The sequence below is a fragment of the Hyla sarda genome, unplaced genomic scaffold (genome assembly GCF_029499605.1).
Source record: "Hyla sarda isolate aHylSar1 unplaced genomic scaffold, aHylSar1.hap1 scaffold_1654, whole genome shotgun sequence".
NCBI classification, from domain to species: Eukaryota; Metazoa; Chordata; class Amphibia; order Anura; family Hylidae; genus Hyla; species Hyla sarda.
Genome location: NW_026608293.1, coordinates 31,198 through 50,123, shown reverse-complemented (window position 1 = coordinate 50,123; position 18,926 = coordinate 31,198). Strand labels below are relative to the sequence as shown.

At 44.8% G+C, this 18,926-nt stretch overlaps 6 non-coding genes across 6 annotated transcripts; all 6 read left to right on the top strand.

Moving 5' to 3' along the window:
* Positions 1-1,632: 1,632 nt before the first annotated feature.
* LOC130311682 (U2 spliceosomal RNA) lies at positions 1,633-1,823 on the top strand. Its single transcript, XR_008860000.1, has one exon. It is a non-coding gene; the product is annotated as a U2 spliceosomal RNA (small nuclear RNA).
* A 2,083-nt stretch (positions 1,824-3,906) lies between these two features.
* LOC130311681 (U2 spliceosomal RNA) lies at positions 3,907-4,097 on the top strand. The gene has a single exon (XR_008859999.1). It is a non-coding gene; the product is annotated as a U2 spliceosomal RNA (small nuclear RNA).
* A 2,083-nt stretch (positions 4,098-6,180) lies between these two features.
* On the top strand, positions 6,181-6,371 carry LOC130311680 (U2 spliceosomal RNA). Its single transcript, XR_008859998.1, has one exon. It is a non-coding gene; the product is annotated as a U2 spliceosomal RNA (small nuclear RNA).
* Positions 6,372-8,454: 2,083 nt separating this feature from the next.
* On the top strand, positions 8,455-8,645 carry LOC130311679 (U2 spliceosomal RNA). Its single transcript, XR_008859997.1, has one exon. It is a non-coding gene; the product is annotated as a U2 spliceosomal RNA (small nuclear RNA).
* Positions 8,646-10,729: 2,084 nt separating this feature from the next.
* Positions 10,730-10,920, top strand: LOC130311678 (U2 spliceosomal RNA). Its single transcript, XR_008859995.1, has one exon. It is a non-coding gene; the product is annotated as a U2 spliceosomal RNA (small nuclear RNA).
* A 2,071-nt stretch (positions 10,921-12,991) lies between these two features.
* Positions 12,992-13,182, top strand: LOC130311677 (U2 spliceosomal RNA). Its single transcript, XR_008859994.1, has one exon. It is a non-coding gene; the product is annotated as a U2 spliceosomal RNA (small nuclear RNA).
* The last annotated feature ends 5,744 nt before the right edge of the window (positions 13,183-18,926 follow it).

Sequence of the window (18,926 nt, the reverse complement as noted above, 5' to 3'; positions counted from 1 at the left end):
AACATAACATGGGGGGGGGGGGTCTCCTGGCTGTTCACACAGGTGTGTCATTGCTGTACATTGACCATGCATTGCTTCTGTGGTATTGCAAAGGCAAAGACAAATGCTTCCAGCCATCCATTGCACTAATGGATTGGTCATCAGCTGGCTGTCTATGTCCCGCATCAATATAGACCAAAGTACAGAGGGTTAGGCTATGCTATTGTGCACCTACCTGATGCATCAGAAGGTGCGAGGCCCTTGCTAAATTCTGTGCACAGACTTTGAGATCTATGCTTTAGACTGTATCTAAACCTGCTCCAACATGGACTGACATTCTGGCCTACTTTCAGCCGATGCGACTTGTCTGTCGCTGAACAGTCGCTTTTTATGTATTCAGCACCTATGTATAATGTTGTAAAAATGCTCTAGAAGCTAAAGTCGCAGAAATGTCACACATATTTGGCCTGCAACTTTCTGTGCGACAAATTCAGACAGGAAAAATCAGTATAAATCCTTAGAAAATTATCCCCCAGTGTCTCCATCTGCTGGCGGTATTGAATAAGCATTGCTGCACTGATGGGGTATGCATTAGACGAAAAAAAAGAAGAAAAAGAAGAATAATACGCCCAGAAAAGAGGCGAAAAGGAGAAAAACGTAAAAAAACGTGAAAAAAAAGTAAGAGGAAGAGAAGGGAAAAAAAGGTGGAAATGGGTTTAAAAGTGATTTCGGCGGAGAAATATATATATATATATATATATATATATATATATATATATATGCGCACACACACACATAGATATAAACGTATTCTCCGTTGAGATATTGCAGCCGCTGCTGTGTCCAGGCCCAGGAGCCTTAGCACTGTGCTGTGATGTCACTCAATACCACTGACATCACTAGGTGTAAACAACATCTCTCCTTTGCTGTGTATGTGACTATGGAGCTGTTTGGTGATGTCGTCTATTACGGCCTTCATAGAAGCAACAGGAGATTGTTGCATCCATCTTGAACCCTCAGAACTACAGTGCTATGATGTCACTCACTTCCACAGGCCTTGCAGAGTGTAAACAACAACAACCCAGCTTTGTTGTGTATGTAACCATAGGGATTTGTGATGTCACCTAGAACCTTCACAGCAGCGACAGCTTTATGAGGAGCATCAGCACTGCTCTGCCTGAGCAGAACCATCACCGCCATAGGTTGTCAAATAACCCGGATTTAACCCACACAGGTAAGTCCAATGGGGTGCAGGCATGTCCTCTATGCTTACAGCTTCCCGTGGGTGTTGGTTTGATACCGTTTGGGGACAGCCAAGGAGGCATCTGCAGGCAACAAAGGTAGGTGTGTGCTTGTGTGTGTGTTTCCTATGCAGATCCTAAGCCCAGTGTCACATGCAAGTAGGAGGAGTAAGAAGGGTTCCTGGCAAATCCGGGTTATGGATTGCATTTAAAAAGGCCCCGTGGGAGTGCAATGGGCCCCTGTCTTGCTGCTTAGCAATAATGGTATGGGTTTAGGTTCTGCTGTGTGTACTGGTGGTTGACTGCCCCCCAGCCCAGAGTGTGCATGGAAAATTGTCTGGCAGCCTCCCTGACAGCAAGCAGTGATGGTTCCCATGAAGGGGACCTTGTTGGGCCCGCCCCTTTCACGGTTATCGCTTCTCGGCCTTTTGGCTAAGATCAAGTGTAGTATCTGTTCTTATCAGTTTAATATCTGATACGTCCCCTATCTGGGGACCATATATTAAATGGATTTTTGAGAACGGGGGCCGATTTCGAAGCTTGCTTCCGTCGCCCTATGCATTGACCCGATATGGCAGTATCTTCGGGTACAGTGCACCACCCCCTTACAGGGTTAAAAAGAAAGATTCCTACTTTCATTGCTACCTGCTTGCTGGCTAGCCAGCTAGCCAGCCCTGTGGGCCTTGCTGCTGCTGCAGCCAAAAAACAAAAGGTGGTGCTGCTGCTGCTTCTGCTGCTTCTGCTTCTGCTTGTGTCTGGCCCCTGTTGGAGCGTCCAGGCACAGGACTTCTGCTGCTGCTGACTAAATGGCCTCCTTAATTGGATCATTTGAGTAGCCAGCACACCTGTGCAGGTAGGGCATGACATGATAGGCAGCTGCCTTGATAGCGGGTGGGTGCTGAATGTTCCTAATTGACAAAATAAGATTAATGCTTATGAAGAAATATAAAATCTCATCCCTTCCCCAATATCGCGCCACACCCCTACCCCTTAATTCCCTGGTTGAACTTGATGGACATATGTCTTTTTTCGACCGTACTAACTATGTAACTATGTAACATAACATGGGGGGGGGGGTCTCCTGGCTGTTCACACAGGTGTGTCATTGCTGTACATTGACCATGCATTGCTTCTGTGGTATTGCAAAGGCAAAGACAAATGCTTCCAGCCATCCATTGCACTAATGGATTGGTCATCAGCTGGCTGTCTATGTCCCGCATCAATATAGACCAAAGTACAGAGGGTTAGGCTATGCTATTGTGCACCTACCTGATGCATCAGAAGGTGCGAGGCCCTTGCTAAATTCTGTGCACAGACTTTGAGATCTATGCTTTAGACTGTATCTAAACCTGCTCCAACATGGACTGACATTCTGGCCTACTTTCAGCCGATGCGACTTGTCTGTCGCTGAACAGTCGCTTTTTATGTATTCAGCACCTATGTATAATGTTGTAAAAATGCTCTAGAAGCTAAAGTCGCAGAAATGTCACACATATTTGGCCTGCAACTTTCTGTGCGACAAATTCAGACAGGAAAAATCAGTATAAATCCTTAGAAAATTATCCCCCAGTGTCTCCATCTGCTGGCGGTATTGAATAAGCATTGCTGCACTGATGGGGTATGCATTAGACGAAAAAAAAGAAGAAAAAGAAGAATAATACGCCCAGAAAAGAGGCGAAAAGGAGAAAAACGTAAAAAAACGTGAAAAAAAGTAAGAGGAAGAGAAGGGAAAAAAAGGTGGAAATGGGTTTAAAAGTGATTTCGGCGGAGAAATATATATATATATATATATATATATATATATATATATATATGCGCACACACACACATAGATATAAACGTATTCTCCGTTGAGATATTGCAGCCGCTGCTGTGTCCAGGCCCAGGAGCCTTAGCACTGTGCTGTGATGTCACTCAATACCACTGACATCACTAGGTGTAAACAACATCTCTCCTTTGCTGTGTATGTGACTATGGAGCTGTTTGGTGATGTCGTCTATTACGGCCTTCATAGAAGCAACAGGAGATTGTTGCATCCATCTTGAACCCTCAGAACTACAGTGCTATGATGTCACTCACTTCCACAGGCCTTGCAGAGTGTAAACAACAACAACCCAGCTTTGTTGTGTATGTAACCATAGGGATTTGTGATGTCACCTAGAACCTTCACAGCAGCGACAGCTTTATGAGGAGCATCAGCACTGCTCTGCCTGAGCAGAACCATCACCGCCATAGGTTGTCAAATAACCCGGATTTAACCCACACAGGTAAGTCCAATGGGGTGCAGGCATGTCCTCTATGCTTACAGCTTCCCGTGGGTGTTGGTTTGATACCGTTTGGGGACAGCCAAGGAGGCATCTGCAGGCAACAAAGGTAGGTGTGTGCTTGTGTGTGTGTTTCCTATGCAGATCCTAAGCCCAGTGTCACATGCAAGTAGGAGGAGTAAGAAGGGTTCCTGGCAAATCCGGGTTATGGATTGCATTTAAAAAGGCCCCGTGGGAGTGCAATGGGCCCCTGTCTTGCTGCTTAGCAATAATGGTATGGGTTTAGGTTCTGCTGTGTGTACTGGTGGTTGACTGCCCCCCAGCCCAGAGTGTGCATGGAAAATTGTCTGGCAGCCTCCCTGACAGCAAGCAGTGATAGTGCCCATGAAGGGGACCTTGTTGGGCCCGCCCCTTTCACGGTTATCGCTTCTCGGCCTTTTGGCTAAGATCAAGTGTAGTATCTGTTCTTATCAGTTTAATATCTGATACGTCCCCTATCTGGGGACCATATATTAAATGGATTTTTGAGAACGGGGGCCGATTTCGAAGCTTGCTTCCGTCGCCCTATGCATTGACCCGATATGGCAGTATCTTCGGGTACAGTGCACCACCCCCTTACAGGGTTAAAAAGAAAGATTCCTACTTTCATTGCTACCTGCTTGCTGGCTAGCCAGCCCTGTGGGCCTTGCTGCTGCTGCAGCCAAAAAACAAAAGGTGGTGCTGCTGCTGCTTCTGCTGCTTCTGCTTCTGCTTGTGTCTGGCCCCTGTTGGAGCGTCCAGGCACAGGACTTCTGCTGCTGCTGACTAAATGGCCTCCTTAATTGGATCATTTGAGTAGCCAGCACACCTGTGCAGGTAGGGCATGACATGATAGGCAGCTGCCTTGATAGCGGGTGGGTGCTGAATGTTCCTAATTGACAAAATAAGATTAATGCTTATGAAGAAATATAAAATCTCATCCCTTCCCCAATATCGCGCCACACCCCTACCCCTTAATTCCCTGGTTGAACTTGATGGACATATGTCTTTTTTCGACCGTACTAACTATGTAACTATGTAACATAACATGGGGGGGGGGGGTCTCCTGGCTGTTCACACAGGTGTGTCATTGCTGTACATTGACCATGCATTGCTTCTGTGGTATTGCAAAGGCAAAGACAAATGCTTCCAGCCATCCATTGCACTAATGGATTGGTCATCAGCTGGCTGTCTATGTCCCGCATCAATATAGACCAAAGTACAGAGGGTTAGGCTATGCTATTGTGCACCTACCTGATGCATCAGAAGGTGCGAGGCCCTTGCTAAATTCTGTGCACAGACTTTGAGATCTATGCTTTAGACTGTATCTAAACCTGCTCCAACATGGACTGACATTCTGGCCTACTTTCAGCCGATGCGACTTGTCTGTCGCTGAACAGTCGCTTTTTATGTATTCAGCACCTATGTATAATGTTGTAAAAATGCTCTAGAAGCTAAAGTCGCAGAAATGTCACACATATTTGGCCTGCAACTTTCTGTGCGACAAATTCAGACAGGAAAAATCAGTATAAATCCTTAGAAAATTATCCCCCAGTGTCTCCATCTGCTGGCGGTATTGAATAAGCATTGCTGCACTGATGGGGTATGCATTAGACGAAAAAAAAGAAGAAAAAGAAGAATAATACGCCCAGAAAAGAGGCGAAAAGGAGAAAAACGTAAAAAAACGTGAAAAAAAGTAAGAGGAAGAGAAGGGAAAAAAAGGTGGAAATGGGTTTAAAAGTGATTTCGGCGGAGAAATATATATATATATATATATATATATATATATATATATATATATATATATGCGCACACACACACATAGATATAAACGTATTCTCCGTTGAGATATTGCAGCCGCTGCTGTGTCCAGGCCCAGGAGCCTTAGCACTGTGCTGTGATGTCACTCAATACCACTGACATCACTAGGTGTAAACAACATCTCTCCTTTGCTGTGTATGTGACTATGGAGCTGTTTGGTGATGTCGTCTATTACGGCCTTCATAGAAGCAACAGGAGATTGTTGCATCCATCTAGAACCCTCAGAACTACAGTGCTATGATGTCACTCACTTCCACAGGCCTTGCAGAGTGTAAACAACAACAACCCAGCTTTGTTGTGTATGTAACCATAGGGATTTGTGATGTCACCTAGAACCTTCACAGCAGCGACAGCTTTATGAGGAGCATCAGCACTGCTCTGCCTGAGCAGAACCATCACCGCCATAGGTTGTCAAATAACCCGGATTTAACCCACACAGGTAAGTCCAATGGGGTGCAGGCATGTCCTCTATGCTTACAGCTTCCCGTGGGTGTTGGTTTGATACCGTTTGGGGACAGCCAAGGAGGCATCTGCAGGCAACAAAGGTAGGTGTGTGCTTGTGTGTGTGTTTCCTATGCAGATCCTAAGCCCAGTGTCACATGCAAGTAGGAGGAGTAAGAAGGGTTCCTGGCAAATCCGGGTTATGGATTGCATTAAAAAGGCCCCGTGGGAGTGCAATGGGCCCCTGTCTTGCTGCTTAGCAATAATGGTATGGGTTTAGGTTCTGCTGTGTGTACTGGTGGTTGACTGCCCCCCAGCCCAGAGTGTGCATGGAAAATTGTCTGGCAGCCTCCCTGACAGCAAGCAGTGATAGTGCCCATGAAGGGGACCTTGTTGGGCCCGCCCCTTTCACGGTTATCGCTTCTCGGCCTTTTGGCTAAGATCAAGTGTAGTATCTGTTCTTATCAGTTTAATATCTGATACGTCCCCTATCTGGGGACCATATATTAAATGGATTTTTGAGAACGGGGGCCGATTTCGAAGCTTGCTTCCGTCGCCCTATGCATTGACCCGATATGGCAGTATCTTCGGGTACAGTGCACCACCCCCTTACAGGGTTAAAAAGAAAGATTCCTACTTTCATTGCTACCTGCTTGCTGGCTAGCCAGCTAGCCAGCCCTGTGGGCCTTGCTGCTGCTGCAGCCAAAAAACAAAAGGTGGTGCTGCTGCTGCTTCTGCTGCTTCTGCTTCTGCTTGTGTCTGGCCCCTGTTGGAGCGTCAGGCACAGGACTTCTGCTGCTGCTGACTAAATGGCCTCCTTAATTGGATCATTTGAGTAGCCAGCACACCTGTGCAGGTAGGGCATGACATGATAGGCAGCTGCCTTGATAGCGGGTGGGTGCTGAATGTTCCTAATTGACAAAATAAGATTAATGCTTATGAAGAAATATAAAATCTCATCCCTTCCCCAATATCGCGCCACACCCCTACCCCTTAATTCCCTGGTTGAACTTGATGGACATATGTCTTTTTTCGACCGTACTAACTATGTAACTATGTAACATAACATGGGGGGGGGGGTCTCCTGGCTGTTCACACAGGTGTGTCATTGCTGTACATTGACCATGCATTGCTTCTGTGGTATTGCAAAGGCAAAGACAAATGCTTCCAGCCATCCATTGCACTAATGGATTGGTCATCAGCTGGCTGTCTATGTCCCGCATCAATATAGACCAAAGTACAGAGGGTTAGGCTATGCTATTGTGCACCTACCTGATGCATCAGAAGGTGCGAGGCCCTTGCTAAATTCTGTGCACAGACTTTGAGATCTATGCTTTAGACTGTATCTAAACCTGCTCCAACATGGACTGACATTCTGGCCTACTTTCAGCCGATGCGACTTGTCTGTCGCTGAACAGTCGCTTTTTATGTATTCAGCACCTATGTATAATGTTGTAAAAATGCTCTAGAAGCTAAAGTCGCAGAAATGTCACACATATTTGGCCTGCAACTTTCTGTGCGACAAATTCAGACAGGAAAAATCAGTATAAATCCTTAGAAAATTATCCCCCAGTGTCTCCATCTGCTGGCGGTATTGAATAAGCATTGCTGCACTGATGGGGTATGCATTAGACGAAAAAAAAGAAGAAAAAGAAGAATAATACGCCCAGAAAAGAGGCGAAAAGGAGAAAAACGTAAAAAAACGTGAAAAAAAAGTAAGAGGAAGAGAAGGGAAAAAAAGGTGGAAATGGGTTTAAAAGTGATTTCGGCGGAGAAATATATATATATATATATATATATATATATATATATATATATGCGCACACACACACATAGATATAAACGTATTCTCCGTTGAGATATTGCAGCCGCTGCTGTGTCCAGGCCCAGGAGCCTTAGCACTGTGCTGTGATGTCACTCAATACCACTGACATCACTAGGTGTAAACAACATCTCTCCTTTGCTGTGTATGTGACTATGGAGCTGTTTGGTGATGTCGTCTATTACGGCCTTCATAGAAGCAACAGGAGATTGTTGCATCCATCTTGAACCCTCAGAACTACAGTGCTATGATGTCACTCACTTCCACAGGCCTTGCAGAGTGTAAACAACAACAACCCAGCTTTGTTGTGTATGTAACCATAGGGATTTGTGATGTCACCTAGAACCTTCACAGCAGCGACAGCTTTATGAGGAGCATCAGCACTGCTCTGCCTGAGCAGAACCATCACCGCCATAGGTTGTCAAATAACCCGGATTTAACCCACACAGGTAAGTCCAATGGGGTGCAGGCATGTCCTCTATGCTTACAGCTTCCCGTGGGTGTTGGTTTGATACCGTTTGGGGACAGCCAAGGAGGCATCTGCAGGCAACAAAGGTAGGTGTGTGCTTGTGTGTGTGTTTCCTATGCAGATCCTAAGCCCAGTGTCACATGCAAGTAGGAGGAGTAAGAAGGGTTCCTGGCAAATCCGGGTTATGGATTGCATTTAAAAAGGCCCCGTGGGAGTGCAATGGGCCCCTGTCTTGCTGCTTAGCAATAATGGTATGGGTTTAGGTTCTGCTGTGTGTACTGGTGGTTGACTGCCCCCCAGCCCAGAGTGTGCATGGAAAATTGTCTGGCAGCCTCCCTGACAGCAAGCAGTGATAGTGCCCATGAAGGGGACCTTGTTGGGCCCGCCCCTTTCACGGTTATCGCTTCTCGGCCTTTTGGCTAAGATCAAGTGTAGTATCTGTTCTTATCAGTTTAATATCTGATACGTCCCCTATCTGGGGACCATATATTAAATGGATTTTTGAGAACGGGGGCCGATTTCGAAGCTTGCTTCCGTCGCCCTATGCATTGACCCGATATGGCAGTATCTTCGGGTACAGTGCACCACCCCCTTACAGGGTTAAAAAGAAAGATTCCTACTTTCATTGCTACCTGCTTGCTGGCTAGCCAGCTAGCCAGCCCTGTGGGCCTTGCTGCTGCTGCAGCCAAAAAACAAAAGGTGGTGCTGCTGCTGCTTCTGCTGCTTCTGCTTCTGCTTGTGTCTGGCCCCTGTTGGAGCGTCCAGGCACAGGACTTCTGCTGCTGCTGACTAAATGGCCTCCTTAATTGGATCATTTGAGTAGCCAGCACACCTGTGCAGGTAGGGCATGACATGATAGGCAGCTGCCTTGATAGCGGGTGGGTGCTGAATGTTCCTAATTGACAAAATAAGATTAATGCTTATGAAGAAATATAAAATCTCATCCCTTCCCCAATATCGCGCCACACCCCTACCCCTTAATTCCCTGGTTGAACTTGATGGACATATGTCTTTTTTCGACCGTACTAACTATGTAACTATGTAACATAACATGGGGGGGGGGGGGTCTCCTGGCTGTTCACACAGGTGTGTCATTGCTGTACATTGACCATGCATTGCTTCTGTGGTATTGCAAAGGCAAAGACAAATGCTTCCAGCCATCCATTGCACTAATGGATTGGTCATCAGCTGGCTGTCTATGTCCCGCATCAATATAGACCAAAGTACAGAGGGTTAGGCTATGCTATTGTGCACCTACCTGATGCATCAGAAGGTGCGAGGCCCTTGCTAAATTCTGTGCACAGACTTTGAGATCTATGCTTTAGACTGTATCTAAACCTGCTCCAACATGGACTGACATTCTGGCCTACTTTCAGCCGATGCGACTTGTCTGTCGCTGAACAGTCGCTTTTTATGTATTCAGCACCTATGTATAATGTTGTAAAAATGCTCTAGAAGCTAAAGTCGCAGAAATGTCACACATATTTGGCCTGCAACTTTCTGTGCGACAAATTCAGACAGGAAAAATCAGTATAAATCCTTAGAAAATTATCCCCCAGTGTCTCCATCTGCTGGCGGTATTGAATAAGCATTGCTGCACTGATGGGGTATGCATTAGACGAAAAAAAAGAAGAAAAAGAAGAATAATACGCCCAGAAAAGAGGCGAAAAGGAGAAAAACGTAAAAAAACGTGAAAAAAAAGTAAGAGGAAGAGAAGGGAAAAAAAGGTGGAAATGGGTTTAAAAGTGATTTCGGCGGAGAAATATATATATATATATATATATATATATATATATATATATGCGCACACACACACATAGATATAAACGTATTCTCCGTTGAGATATTGCAGCCGCTGCTGTGTCCAGGCCCAGGAGCCTTAGCACTGTGCTGTGATGTCACTCAATACCACTGACATCACTAGGTGTAAACAACATCTCTCCTTTGCTGTGTATGTGACTATGGAGCTGTTTGGTGATGTCGTCTATTACGGCCTTCATAGAAGCAACAGGAGATTGTTGCATCCATCTTGAACCCTCAGAACTACAGTGCTATGATGTCACTCACTTCCACAGGCCTTGCAGAGTGTAAACAACAACAACCCAGCTTTGTTGTGTATGTAACCATAGGGATTTGTGATGTCACCTAGAACCTTCACAGCAGCGACAGCTTTATGAGGAGCATCAGCACTGCTCTGCCTGAGCAGAACCATCACCGCCATAGGTTGTCAAATAACCCGGATTTAACCCACACAGGTAAGTCCAATGGGGTGCAGGCATGTCCTCTATGCTTACAGCTTCCCGTGGGTGTTGGTTTGATACCGTTTGGGGACAGCCAAGGAGGCATCTGCAGGCAACAAAGGTAGGTGTGTGCTTGTGTGTGTGTTTCCTATGCAGATCCTAAGCCCAGTGTCACATGCAAGTAGGAGGAGTAAGAAGGGTTCCTGGCAAATCCGGGTTATGGATTGCATTTAAAAAGGCCCCGTGGGAGTGCAATGGGCCCCTGTCTTGCTGCTTAGCAATAATGGAATGGGTTTAGGTTCTGCTGTGTGTACTGGTGGTTGACTGCCCCCCAGCCCAGAGTGTGCATGGAAAATTGTCTGGCAGCCTCCCTGACAGCAAGCAGTGATAGTGCCCATGAAGGGGACCTTGTTGGGCCCGCCCCTTTCACGGTTATCGCTTCTCGGCCTTTTGGCTAAGATCAAGTGTAGTATCTGTTCTTATCAGTTTAATATCTGATACGTCCCCTATCTGGGGACCATATATTAAATGGATTTTTGAGAACGGGGGCCGATTTCGAAGCTTGCTTCCGTCGCCCTATGCATTGACCCGATATGGCAGTATCTTCGGGTACAGTGCACCACCCCCTTACAGGGTTAAAAAGAAAGATTCCTACTTTCATTGCTACCTGCTTGCTGGCTAGCCAGCTAGCCAGCCCTGTGGGCCTTGCTGCTGCTGCAGCCAAAAAACAAAAGGTGGTGCTGCTGCTGCTTCTGCTGCTTCTGCTTGTGTCTGGCCCCTGTTGGAGCGTCCAGGCACAGGACTTCTGCTGCTGCTGACTAAATGGCCTCCTTAATTGGATCATTTGAGTAGCCAGCACACCTGTGCAGGTAGGGCATGACATGATAGGCAGCTGCCTTGATAGCGGGTGGGTGCTGAATGTTCCTAATTGACAAAATAAGATTAATGCTTATGAAGAAATATAAAATCTCATCCCTTCCCCAATATCGCGCCACACCCCTACCCCTTAATTCCCTGGTTGAACTTGATGGACATATGTCTTTTTTCGACCGTACTAACTATGTAACTATGTAACATAACATGGGGGGGGGGGTCTCCTGGCTGTTCACACAGGTGTGTCATTGCTGTACATTGACCATGCATTGCTTCTGTGGTATTGCAAAGGCAAAGACAAATGCTTCCAGCCATCCATTGCACTAATGGATTGGTCATCAGCTGGCTGTCTATGTCCCGCATCAATATAGACCAAAGTACAGAGGGTTAGGCTATGCTATTGTGCACCTACCTGATGCATCAGAAGGTGCGAGGCCCTTGCTAAATTCTGTGCACAGACTTTGAGATCTATGCTTTAGACTGTATCTAAACCTGCTCCAACATGGACTGACATTCTGGCCTACTTTCAGCCGATGCGACTTGTCTGTCGCTGAACAGTCGCTTTTTATGTATTCAGCACCTATGTATAATGTTGTAAAAATGCTCTAGAAGCTAAAGTCGCAGAAATGTCACACATATTTGGCCTGCAACTTTCTGTGCGACAAATTCAGACAGGAAAAATCAGTATAAATCCTTAGAAAATTATCCCCCAGTGTCTCCATCTGCTGGCGGTATTGAATAAGCATTGCTGCACTGATGGGGTATGCATTAGACGAAAAAAAAAGAAGAAAAAGAAGAATAATACGCCCAGAAAAGAGGCGAAAAGGAGAAAAACGTAAAAAAACGTGAAAAAAAAGTAAGAGGAAGAGAAGGGAAAAAAAGGTGGAAATGGGTTTAAAAGTGATTTCGGCGGAGAAATATATATATATATATATATATATATATATATATGCGCACACACACACATAGATATAAACGTATTCTCCGTTGAGATATTGCAGCCGCTGCTGTGTCCAGGCCCAGGAGCCTTAGCACTGTGCTGTGATGTCACTCAATACCACTGACATCACTAGGTGTAAACAACATCTCTCCTTTGCTGTGTATGTGACTATGGAGCTGTTTGGTGATGTCGTCTATTACGGCCTTCATAGAAGCAACAGGAGATTGTTGCATCCATCTTGAACCCTCAGAACTACAGTGCTATGATGTCACTCACTTCCACAGGCCTTGCAGAGTGTAAACAACAACAACCCAGCTTTGTTGTGTATGTAACCATAGGGATTTGTGATGTCACCTAGAACCTTCACAGCAGCGACAGCTTTATGAGGAGCATCAGCACTGCTCTGCCTGAGCAGAACCATCACCGCCATAGGTTGTCAAATAACCCGGATTTAACCCACACAGGTAAGTCCAATGGGGTGCAGGCATGTCCTCTATGCTTACAGCTTCCCGTGGGTGTTGGTTTGATACCGTTTGGGGACAGCCAAGGAGGCATCTGCAGGCAACAAAGGTAGGTGTGTGCTTGTGTGTGTGTTTCCTATGCAGATCCTAAGCCCAGTGTCACATGCAAGTAGGAGGAGTAAGAAGGGTTCCTGGCAAATCCGGGTTATGGATTGCATTTAAAAAGGCCCCGTGGGAGTGCAATGGGCCCCTGTCTTACTGCTTAGCAATAATGGTATGGGTTTAGGTTCTGCTGTGTGTACTGGTGGTTGACTGCCCCCCAGCCCAGAGTGTGCATGGAAAATTGTCTGGCAGCCTCCCTGACAGCAAGCAGTGATAGTGCCCATGAAGGGGACCTTGTTGGGCCCGCCCCTTTCACGGTTATCGCTTCTCGGCCTTTTGGCTAAGATCAAGTGTAGTATCTGTTCTTATCAGTTTAATATCTGATACGTCCCCTATCTGGGGACCATATATTAAATGGATTTTTGAGAACGGGGGCCGATTTCGAAGCTTGCTTCCGTCGCCCTATGCATTGACCCGATATGGCAGTATCTTCGGGTACAGTGCACCACCCCCTTACAGGGTTAAAAAGAAAGATTCCTACTTTCATTGCTACCTGCTTGCTGGCTAGCCAGCTAGCCAGCCCTGTGGGCCTTGCTGCTGCTGCAGCCAAAAAACAAAAGGTGGTGCTGCTGCTGCTTCTGCTGCTTCTGCTGCTTCTGCTTCTGCTTGTGTCTGGCCCCTGTTGGAGCGTCCAGGCACAGGACTTCTGCTGCTGCTGACTAAATGGCCTCCTTAATTGGATCATTTGAGTAGCCAGCACACCTGTGCAGGTAGGGCATGACATGATAGGCAGCTGCCTTGATAGCGGGTGGGTGCTGAATGTTCCTAATTGACAAAATAAGATTAATGCTTATGAAGAAATATAAAATCTCATCCCTTCCCCAATATCGCGCCACACCCCTACCCCTTAATTCCCTGGTTGAACTTGATGGACATATGTCTTTTTTCGACCGTACTAACTATGTAACTATGTAACATAACATGGGGGGGGGGGGTCTCCTGGCTGTTCACACAGGTGTGTCATTGCTGTACATTGACCATGCATTGCTTCTGTGGTATTGCAAAGGCAAAGACAAATGCTTCCAGCCATCCATTGCACTAATGGATTGGTCATCAGCTGGCTGTCTATGTCCCGCATCAATATAGACCAAAGTACAGAGGGTTAGGCTATGCTATTGTGCACCTACCTGATGCATCAGAAGGTGCGAGGCCCTTGCTAAATTCTGTGCACAGACTTTGAGATCTATGCTTTAGACTGTATCTAAACCTGCTCCAACATGGACTGACATTCTGGCCTACTTTCAGCCGATGCGACTTGTCTGTCGCTGAACAGTCGCTTTTTATGTATTCAGCACCTATGTATAATGTTGTAAAAATGCTCTAGAAGCTAAAGTCGCAGAAATGTCACACATATTTGGCCTGCAACTTTCTGTGCGACAAATTCAGACAGGAAAAATCAGTATAAATCCTTAGAAAATTATCCCCCAGTGTCTCCATCTGCTGGCGGTATTGAATAAGCATTGCTGCACTGATGGGGTATGCATTAGACGAAAAAAAAGAAGAAAAAGAAGAATAATACGCCCAGAAAAGAGGCGAAAAGGAGAAAAACGTAAAAAAACGTGAAAAAAAAGTAAGAGGAAGAGAAGGGAAAAAAAGGTGGAAATGGGTTTAAAAGTGATTTCGGCGGAGAAATATATATATATATATATATATATATATATATATATATATATATATATATATATATGCGCACACACACACATAGATATAAACGTATTCTCCGTTGAGATATTGCAGCCGCTGCTGTGTCCAGGCCCAGGAGCCTTAGCACTGTGCTGTGATGTCACTCAATACCACTGACATCACTAGGTGTAAACAACATCTCTCCTTTGCTGTGTATGTGACTATGGAGCTGTTTGGTGATGTCGTCTATTACGGCCTTCATAGAAGCAACAGGAGATTGTTGCATCCATCTTGAACCCTCAGAACTACAGTGCTATGATGTCACTCACTTCCACAGGCCTTGCAGAGTGTAAACAACAACAACCCAGCTTTGTTGTGTATGTAACCATAGGGATTTGTGATGTCACCTAGAACCTTCACAGCAGCGACAGCTTTATGAGGAGCATCAGCACTGCTCTGCCTGAGCAGAACCATCACCGCCATAGGTTGTCAAATAACCCGGATTTAACCCACACAGGTAAGTCCAATGGGGTGCAGGCATGTCCTCTATGCTTACAGCTTCCCGTGGGTGTTGGTTTGATACCGTTTGGGGACAGCCAAGGAGGCATCTGCAGGCAACAAAGGTAGGTGTGTGCTTGTGTGTGTGTTTCCTATGCAGATCCTAAGCCCAGTGTCACATGCAAGTAGGAGGAGTAAGAAGGGTTCCTGGCAAATCCGGGTTATGGATTGCATTTAAAAAGGCCCCGTGGGAGTGCAATGGGCCCCTGTCTTGCTGCTTAGCAATAATGGTATGGGTTTAGGTTCTGCTGTGTGTACTGGTGGTTGACTGCCCCCCAGCCCAGAGTGTGCATGGAAAATTGTCTGGCAGCCTCCCTGACAGCAAGCAGTGATAGTGCCCATGAAGGGGACCTTGTTGGGCCCGCCCCTTTCACGGTTATCGCTTCTCGGCCTTTTGGCTAGATCAAGTGTCTGGTCAGGAGGATCCTGGGAGTTTGTCCTACCTTTTTCAAGGGGGGCTGCTACGAGGAACCGAAAAGGCGATCGACAAGATGGGTGTTCGCATCCGTTACCTTACATCCGGTGAAACGCGGATTCGTTTTTCCTTTCGCTTTGATGTTGATGAAGACAAACAAGAACTCGTCCAACTTTCTTATTTTGTGAAAGAAACTCTCTACAAGCTTCTTGGGGTGAAGAAAGAGAACATCGTCTGTCTCAGAGATCCTCGGAAGGGCAGCTTCATCCTAACTCTGGACTCTGCTTATGCATGCCAGAATCTTTTTGAGAAGCTGAAAAGCAATCAAGACCTTGCTGAGCTTGATGGGATCACGGTCACAGTGTTGTATACTGGAGGCGATATTCCTCTAGTTGTGTGTATGCACAATCCCTTTGTGACTGTGTCCCATATTGAGCTCTTTTTGGGGAAATACTGCAGTTCTGTTAAGTATTCCCATAAGGTGATGAATTCAGAAGACCTATGGACGGGGAAACATAAGTTTTTTGTGAAAATGAAAGAGGATGCTACTGGCATTGGAGGGTTGTGTCATCCACCCTCCAACTTTTCTATCGGTCGGGATAAGGGCTATTTGTTTTATCCCGAGATGCCTACTTTTTGTAGGAAATGTAAGAAATTCGGACATACTATGGAAGTTTGCACGGACACTACAGTTCGCTGTGGTCGGTGCAATCAAGAAGGCCATGTTTCTAAGGACTGTGCTAAAATCGTCTGCAACATTTGTGGTGAAGAAGGCCATGCCTTTAAAGATTGCAGTCTCCGTTCCAGTGTAGCTAGATCGTGGGCTGACCGTGTAGCGGGGAGAGTGGGTGTAGTGCAAGCTGAAGTACCACCTGCGAAAGCACCCCAGCGGTCTGAGGCGCCTTCAGAAAAGCCGGCTGTAACTTCTCATGTCGTGGCGGAGCTTATGGACCTTTCTGCTGTGCCTGAGACAGAGGGGAGACCTTCTGTGGAGGGTTCTGGTGGTGGAGGGTCACTAGTGAGCAGTGAAGCCATGGAGGTTGGCGTGAAGGAGATCAAGCGGAAGAAGGAACTTGGAGATGAGCCACAACTTGGCATTAAACGGCCTGTCAAAAAAAGCTCAGACGAATGTGAGGACAGTCAACATGCATGGAGGCCTTCTATAAGATCAGCGTCCGATCCAAAAAATATCAAAGAGTTCGAAAGCCCGGAGTCACCTGTGGGTTTCATATCGGACTCAAACTCCAGTAGCGAATAGCTTCCTTAAAGTGCTCCTCTCTTAATGTGAGAGGTCTAAAGAGCCCTACGAGAAGGGCTGCTTTGTTTAGTTTTTTAGAGACCTTGGACTGTTCTCTGTTCTTTTTACAAGAATGTGGAATTGAACATAGTCCAAATTATGAGGACCTTTGTCGTAGCTGGACTTTGGGACCATCGGTCTGGTCGGGTGACAATCTGAACAGATCTTCAGGTGTTGGGATCTTGTTTAGAGGTTCAGATGTACAAGTTTTGTCCTTCTTAGAAATTATACCTGGTAGAGCGCTATTAGTTAATATTAAGTACAATGGCTCGGAGATTAAGCTTTTTAACATCTATGCTTCTCCTGAAAAAAATGAGAGAGCCGACTTGATTAATGATATTCAGGCTTTTATCCCAGGTTCAACACCTATTTTAATGGCTGGAGATTTTAATTGTTGTATGAGTGGTGATCATCGTGAGAGTGGAAGTGTGCATGTCAGAGTGGATAAAACAGAGAAACAGATTAAGAGTATGACTGAGGATTTTAACTTTACCGATGTCTGGAGGAGAAAATACCCAGACGACCCTGGTTACACATGGGAAAATAATGTCTGCAAATCCAGGATTGATTTTATTTTTTTATCGGAAAGTTTTAATCTAGTTGATGTTTCTCTTTTATCGAATATTTTCTCTGATCATAAGTTATTATATGCACATGTCACTTTACCTGGCCTAGAGAAAGGCAAAGGCGTTTGGAAGCTCAACACTACTTTATTAGAGGACATGAAAACAAAAAATGATTTTATTGCTGCTTATAACAAATGGAGATTGCGTCAATCCCAATATAAAAATATTTTGGATTGGTGGGAGGATGTTAAAAAGTGGACCAAACTGTTTTTTATCCGTGTGGGCATCCAAAAGGCTAAGGAGAAAAAGTTATGGTTTAAAATGTTAAACACTAAAATCCAAACATATTATAAACTAAAGCAAGCCGGGCTTGAGATGGATGATGTTATTGCTCAGACAAAGAATGAAATAAAAAATGCCATTAGTCAAAAAGGAAAAGAAATGATTTTTAACAGCAAGGTGCAATGTCTGGAGAATGATGAAAAGTGTTCGAGATTCTTTTTTAAGAAGGTGGTGGGAAAGAAAGAAATGATATCTGTAATAGAAGGGAAGATAACTAATGAAGAGATGTTGCGAGAAGCACAAGTATTTTATCAGGAGCTTTTTAATAAAAAAGATATTGATATTTCCTTTACTAATGATGTTTTAGATACCTTGGATTCAAAACTTGACAAAACTGACCAAGAGAGCCTTTGTGATGAAATCTTTTTACCTGAACTTTTAAGCACTTTTAAGAGTTTTTTAAATGGTAAAACACCTGGTTCGGATGGGTTGCCAGTTGAATTTTATCTGTGTTTTTGGTCCATTTTAAAAGATGATCTTTTAGGTATTTTTAACTGTGCTTTTAAATCTGAGATTTTACCTGCGTCCTGGAGAGATGGTGTTGTTACTCTGATTTTTAAAAAAGGAGACATCTCTAAATTAGAAAATTGGAGGCCTATTACCCTGCTAAATACAGACTATAAGGTTTTAGCAAAAATTTTAGCAAATAGGCTCAAGCAGGTAATTGCTAAGGTTATACACAGTGACCAAGTATGCGGAGTACCTGGAAGGAAAATAAGTGATCATCTAAACCTTGTAAAAGATGTTTTATGGTATCAGAAACAATGTGATCAGAAATTGGCAATTTTATCCTTGGATTTTCAAAAGGCTTATGACCGTGTTTCTCATGATTTTTTATGGTTGGTTTTAAAGAAAATGAATTTTCCTGATTTTATTGTTGGAAAAATTGCACTTTTATATAAAAACTGTTTTAGTCGTATTTTAATTAACGTTTTTTTATCCCAAGAGGTATGTTTACAGTCTGGGGTGAAACAGGGGTGCCCCCTATCACCCATTCTTTTCATATGTGCAATAGAACCTCTGTTGAATGTTTTGAGAAAAGATAAGCTCATTAGAGGAGTGCCAATCCCTGGAAGTGGAGGACAGAGCGTAAAGACGATAGCATACATGGATGATGTTAATATTCTATGTTCAGATGAACCATCCCTGAAACGTGCTATCAGACAGACAGAATTTTTTTGTGAGGGCTCTGGCTTCAAATTAAATAAAAATAAATGTGATTGCTTTGCAATAGGGAATTGGGGCAATACGGAGGTGAATGTGCAATATGATAAAATCAAAATCTTGGGTGTCATCTTTGACAATGAAAATAATGGAGAGGAAAGCTGGTCCATCGTCAAAGAGAAAGTGCAAAAGAAAATAAGTTTTTGGAAAATGAGGAAATTAACAATAGA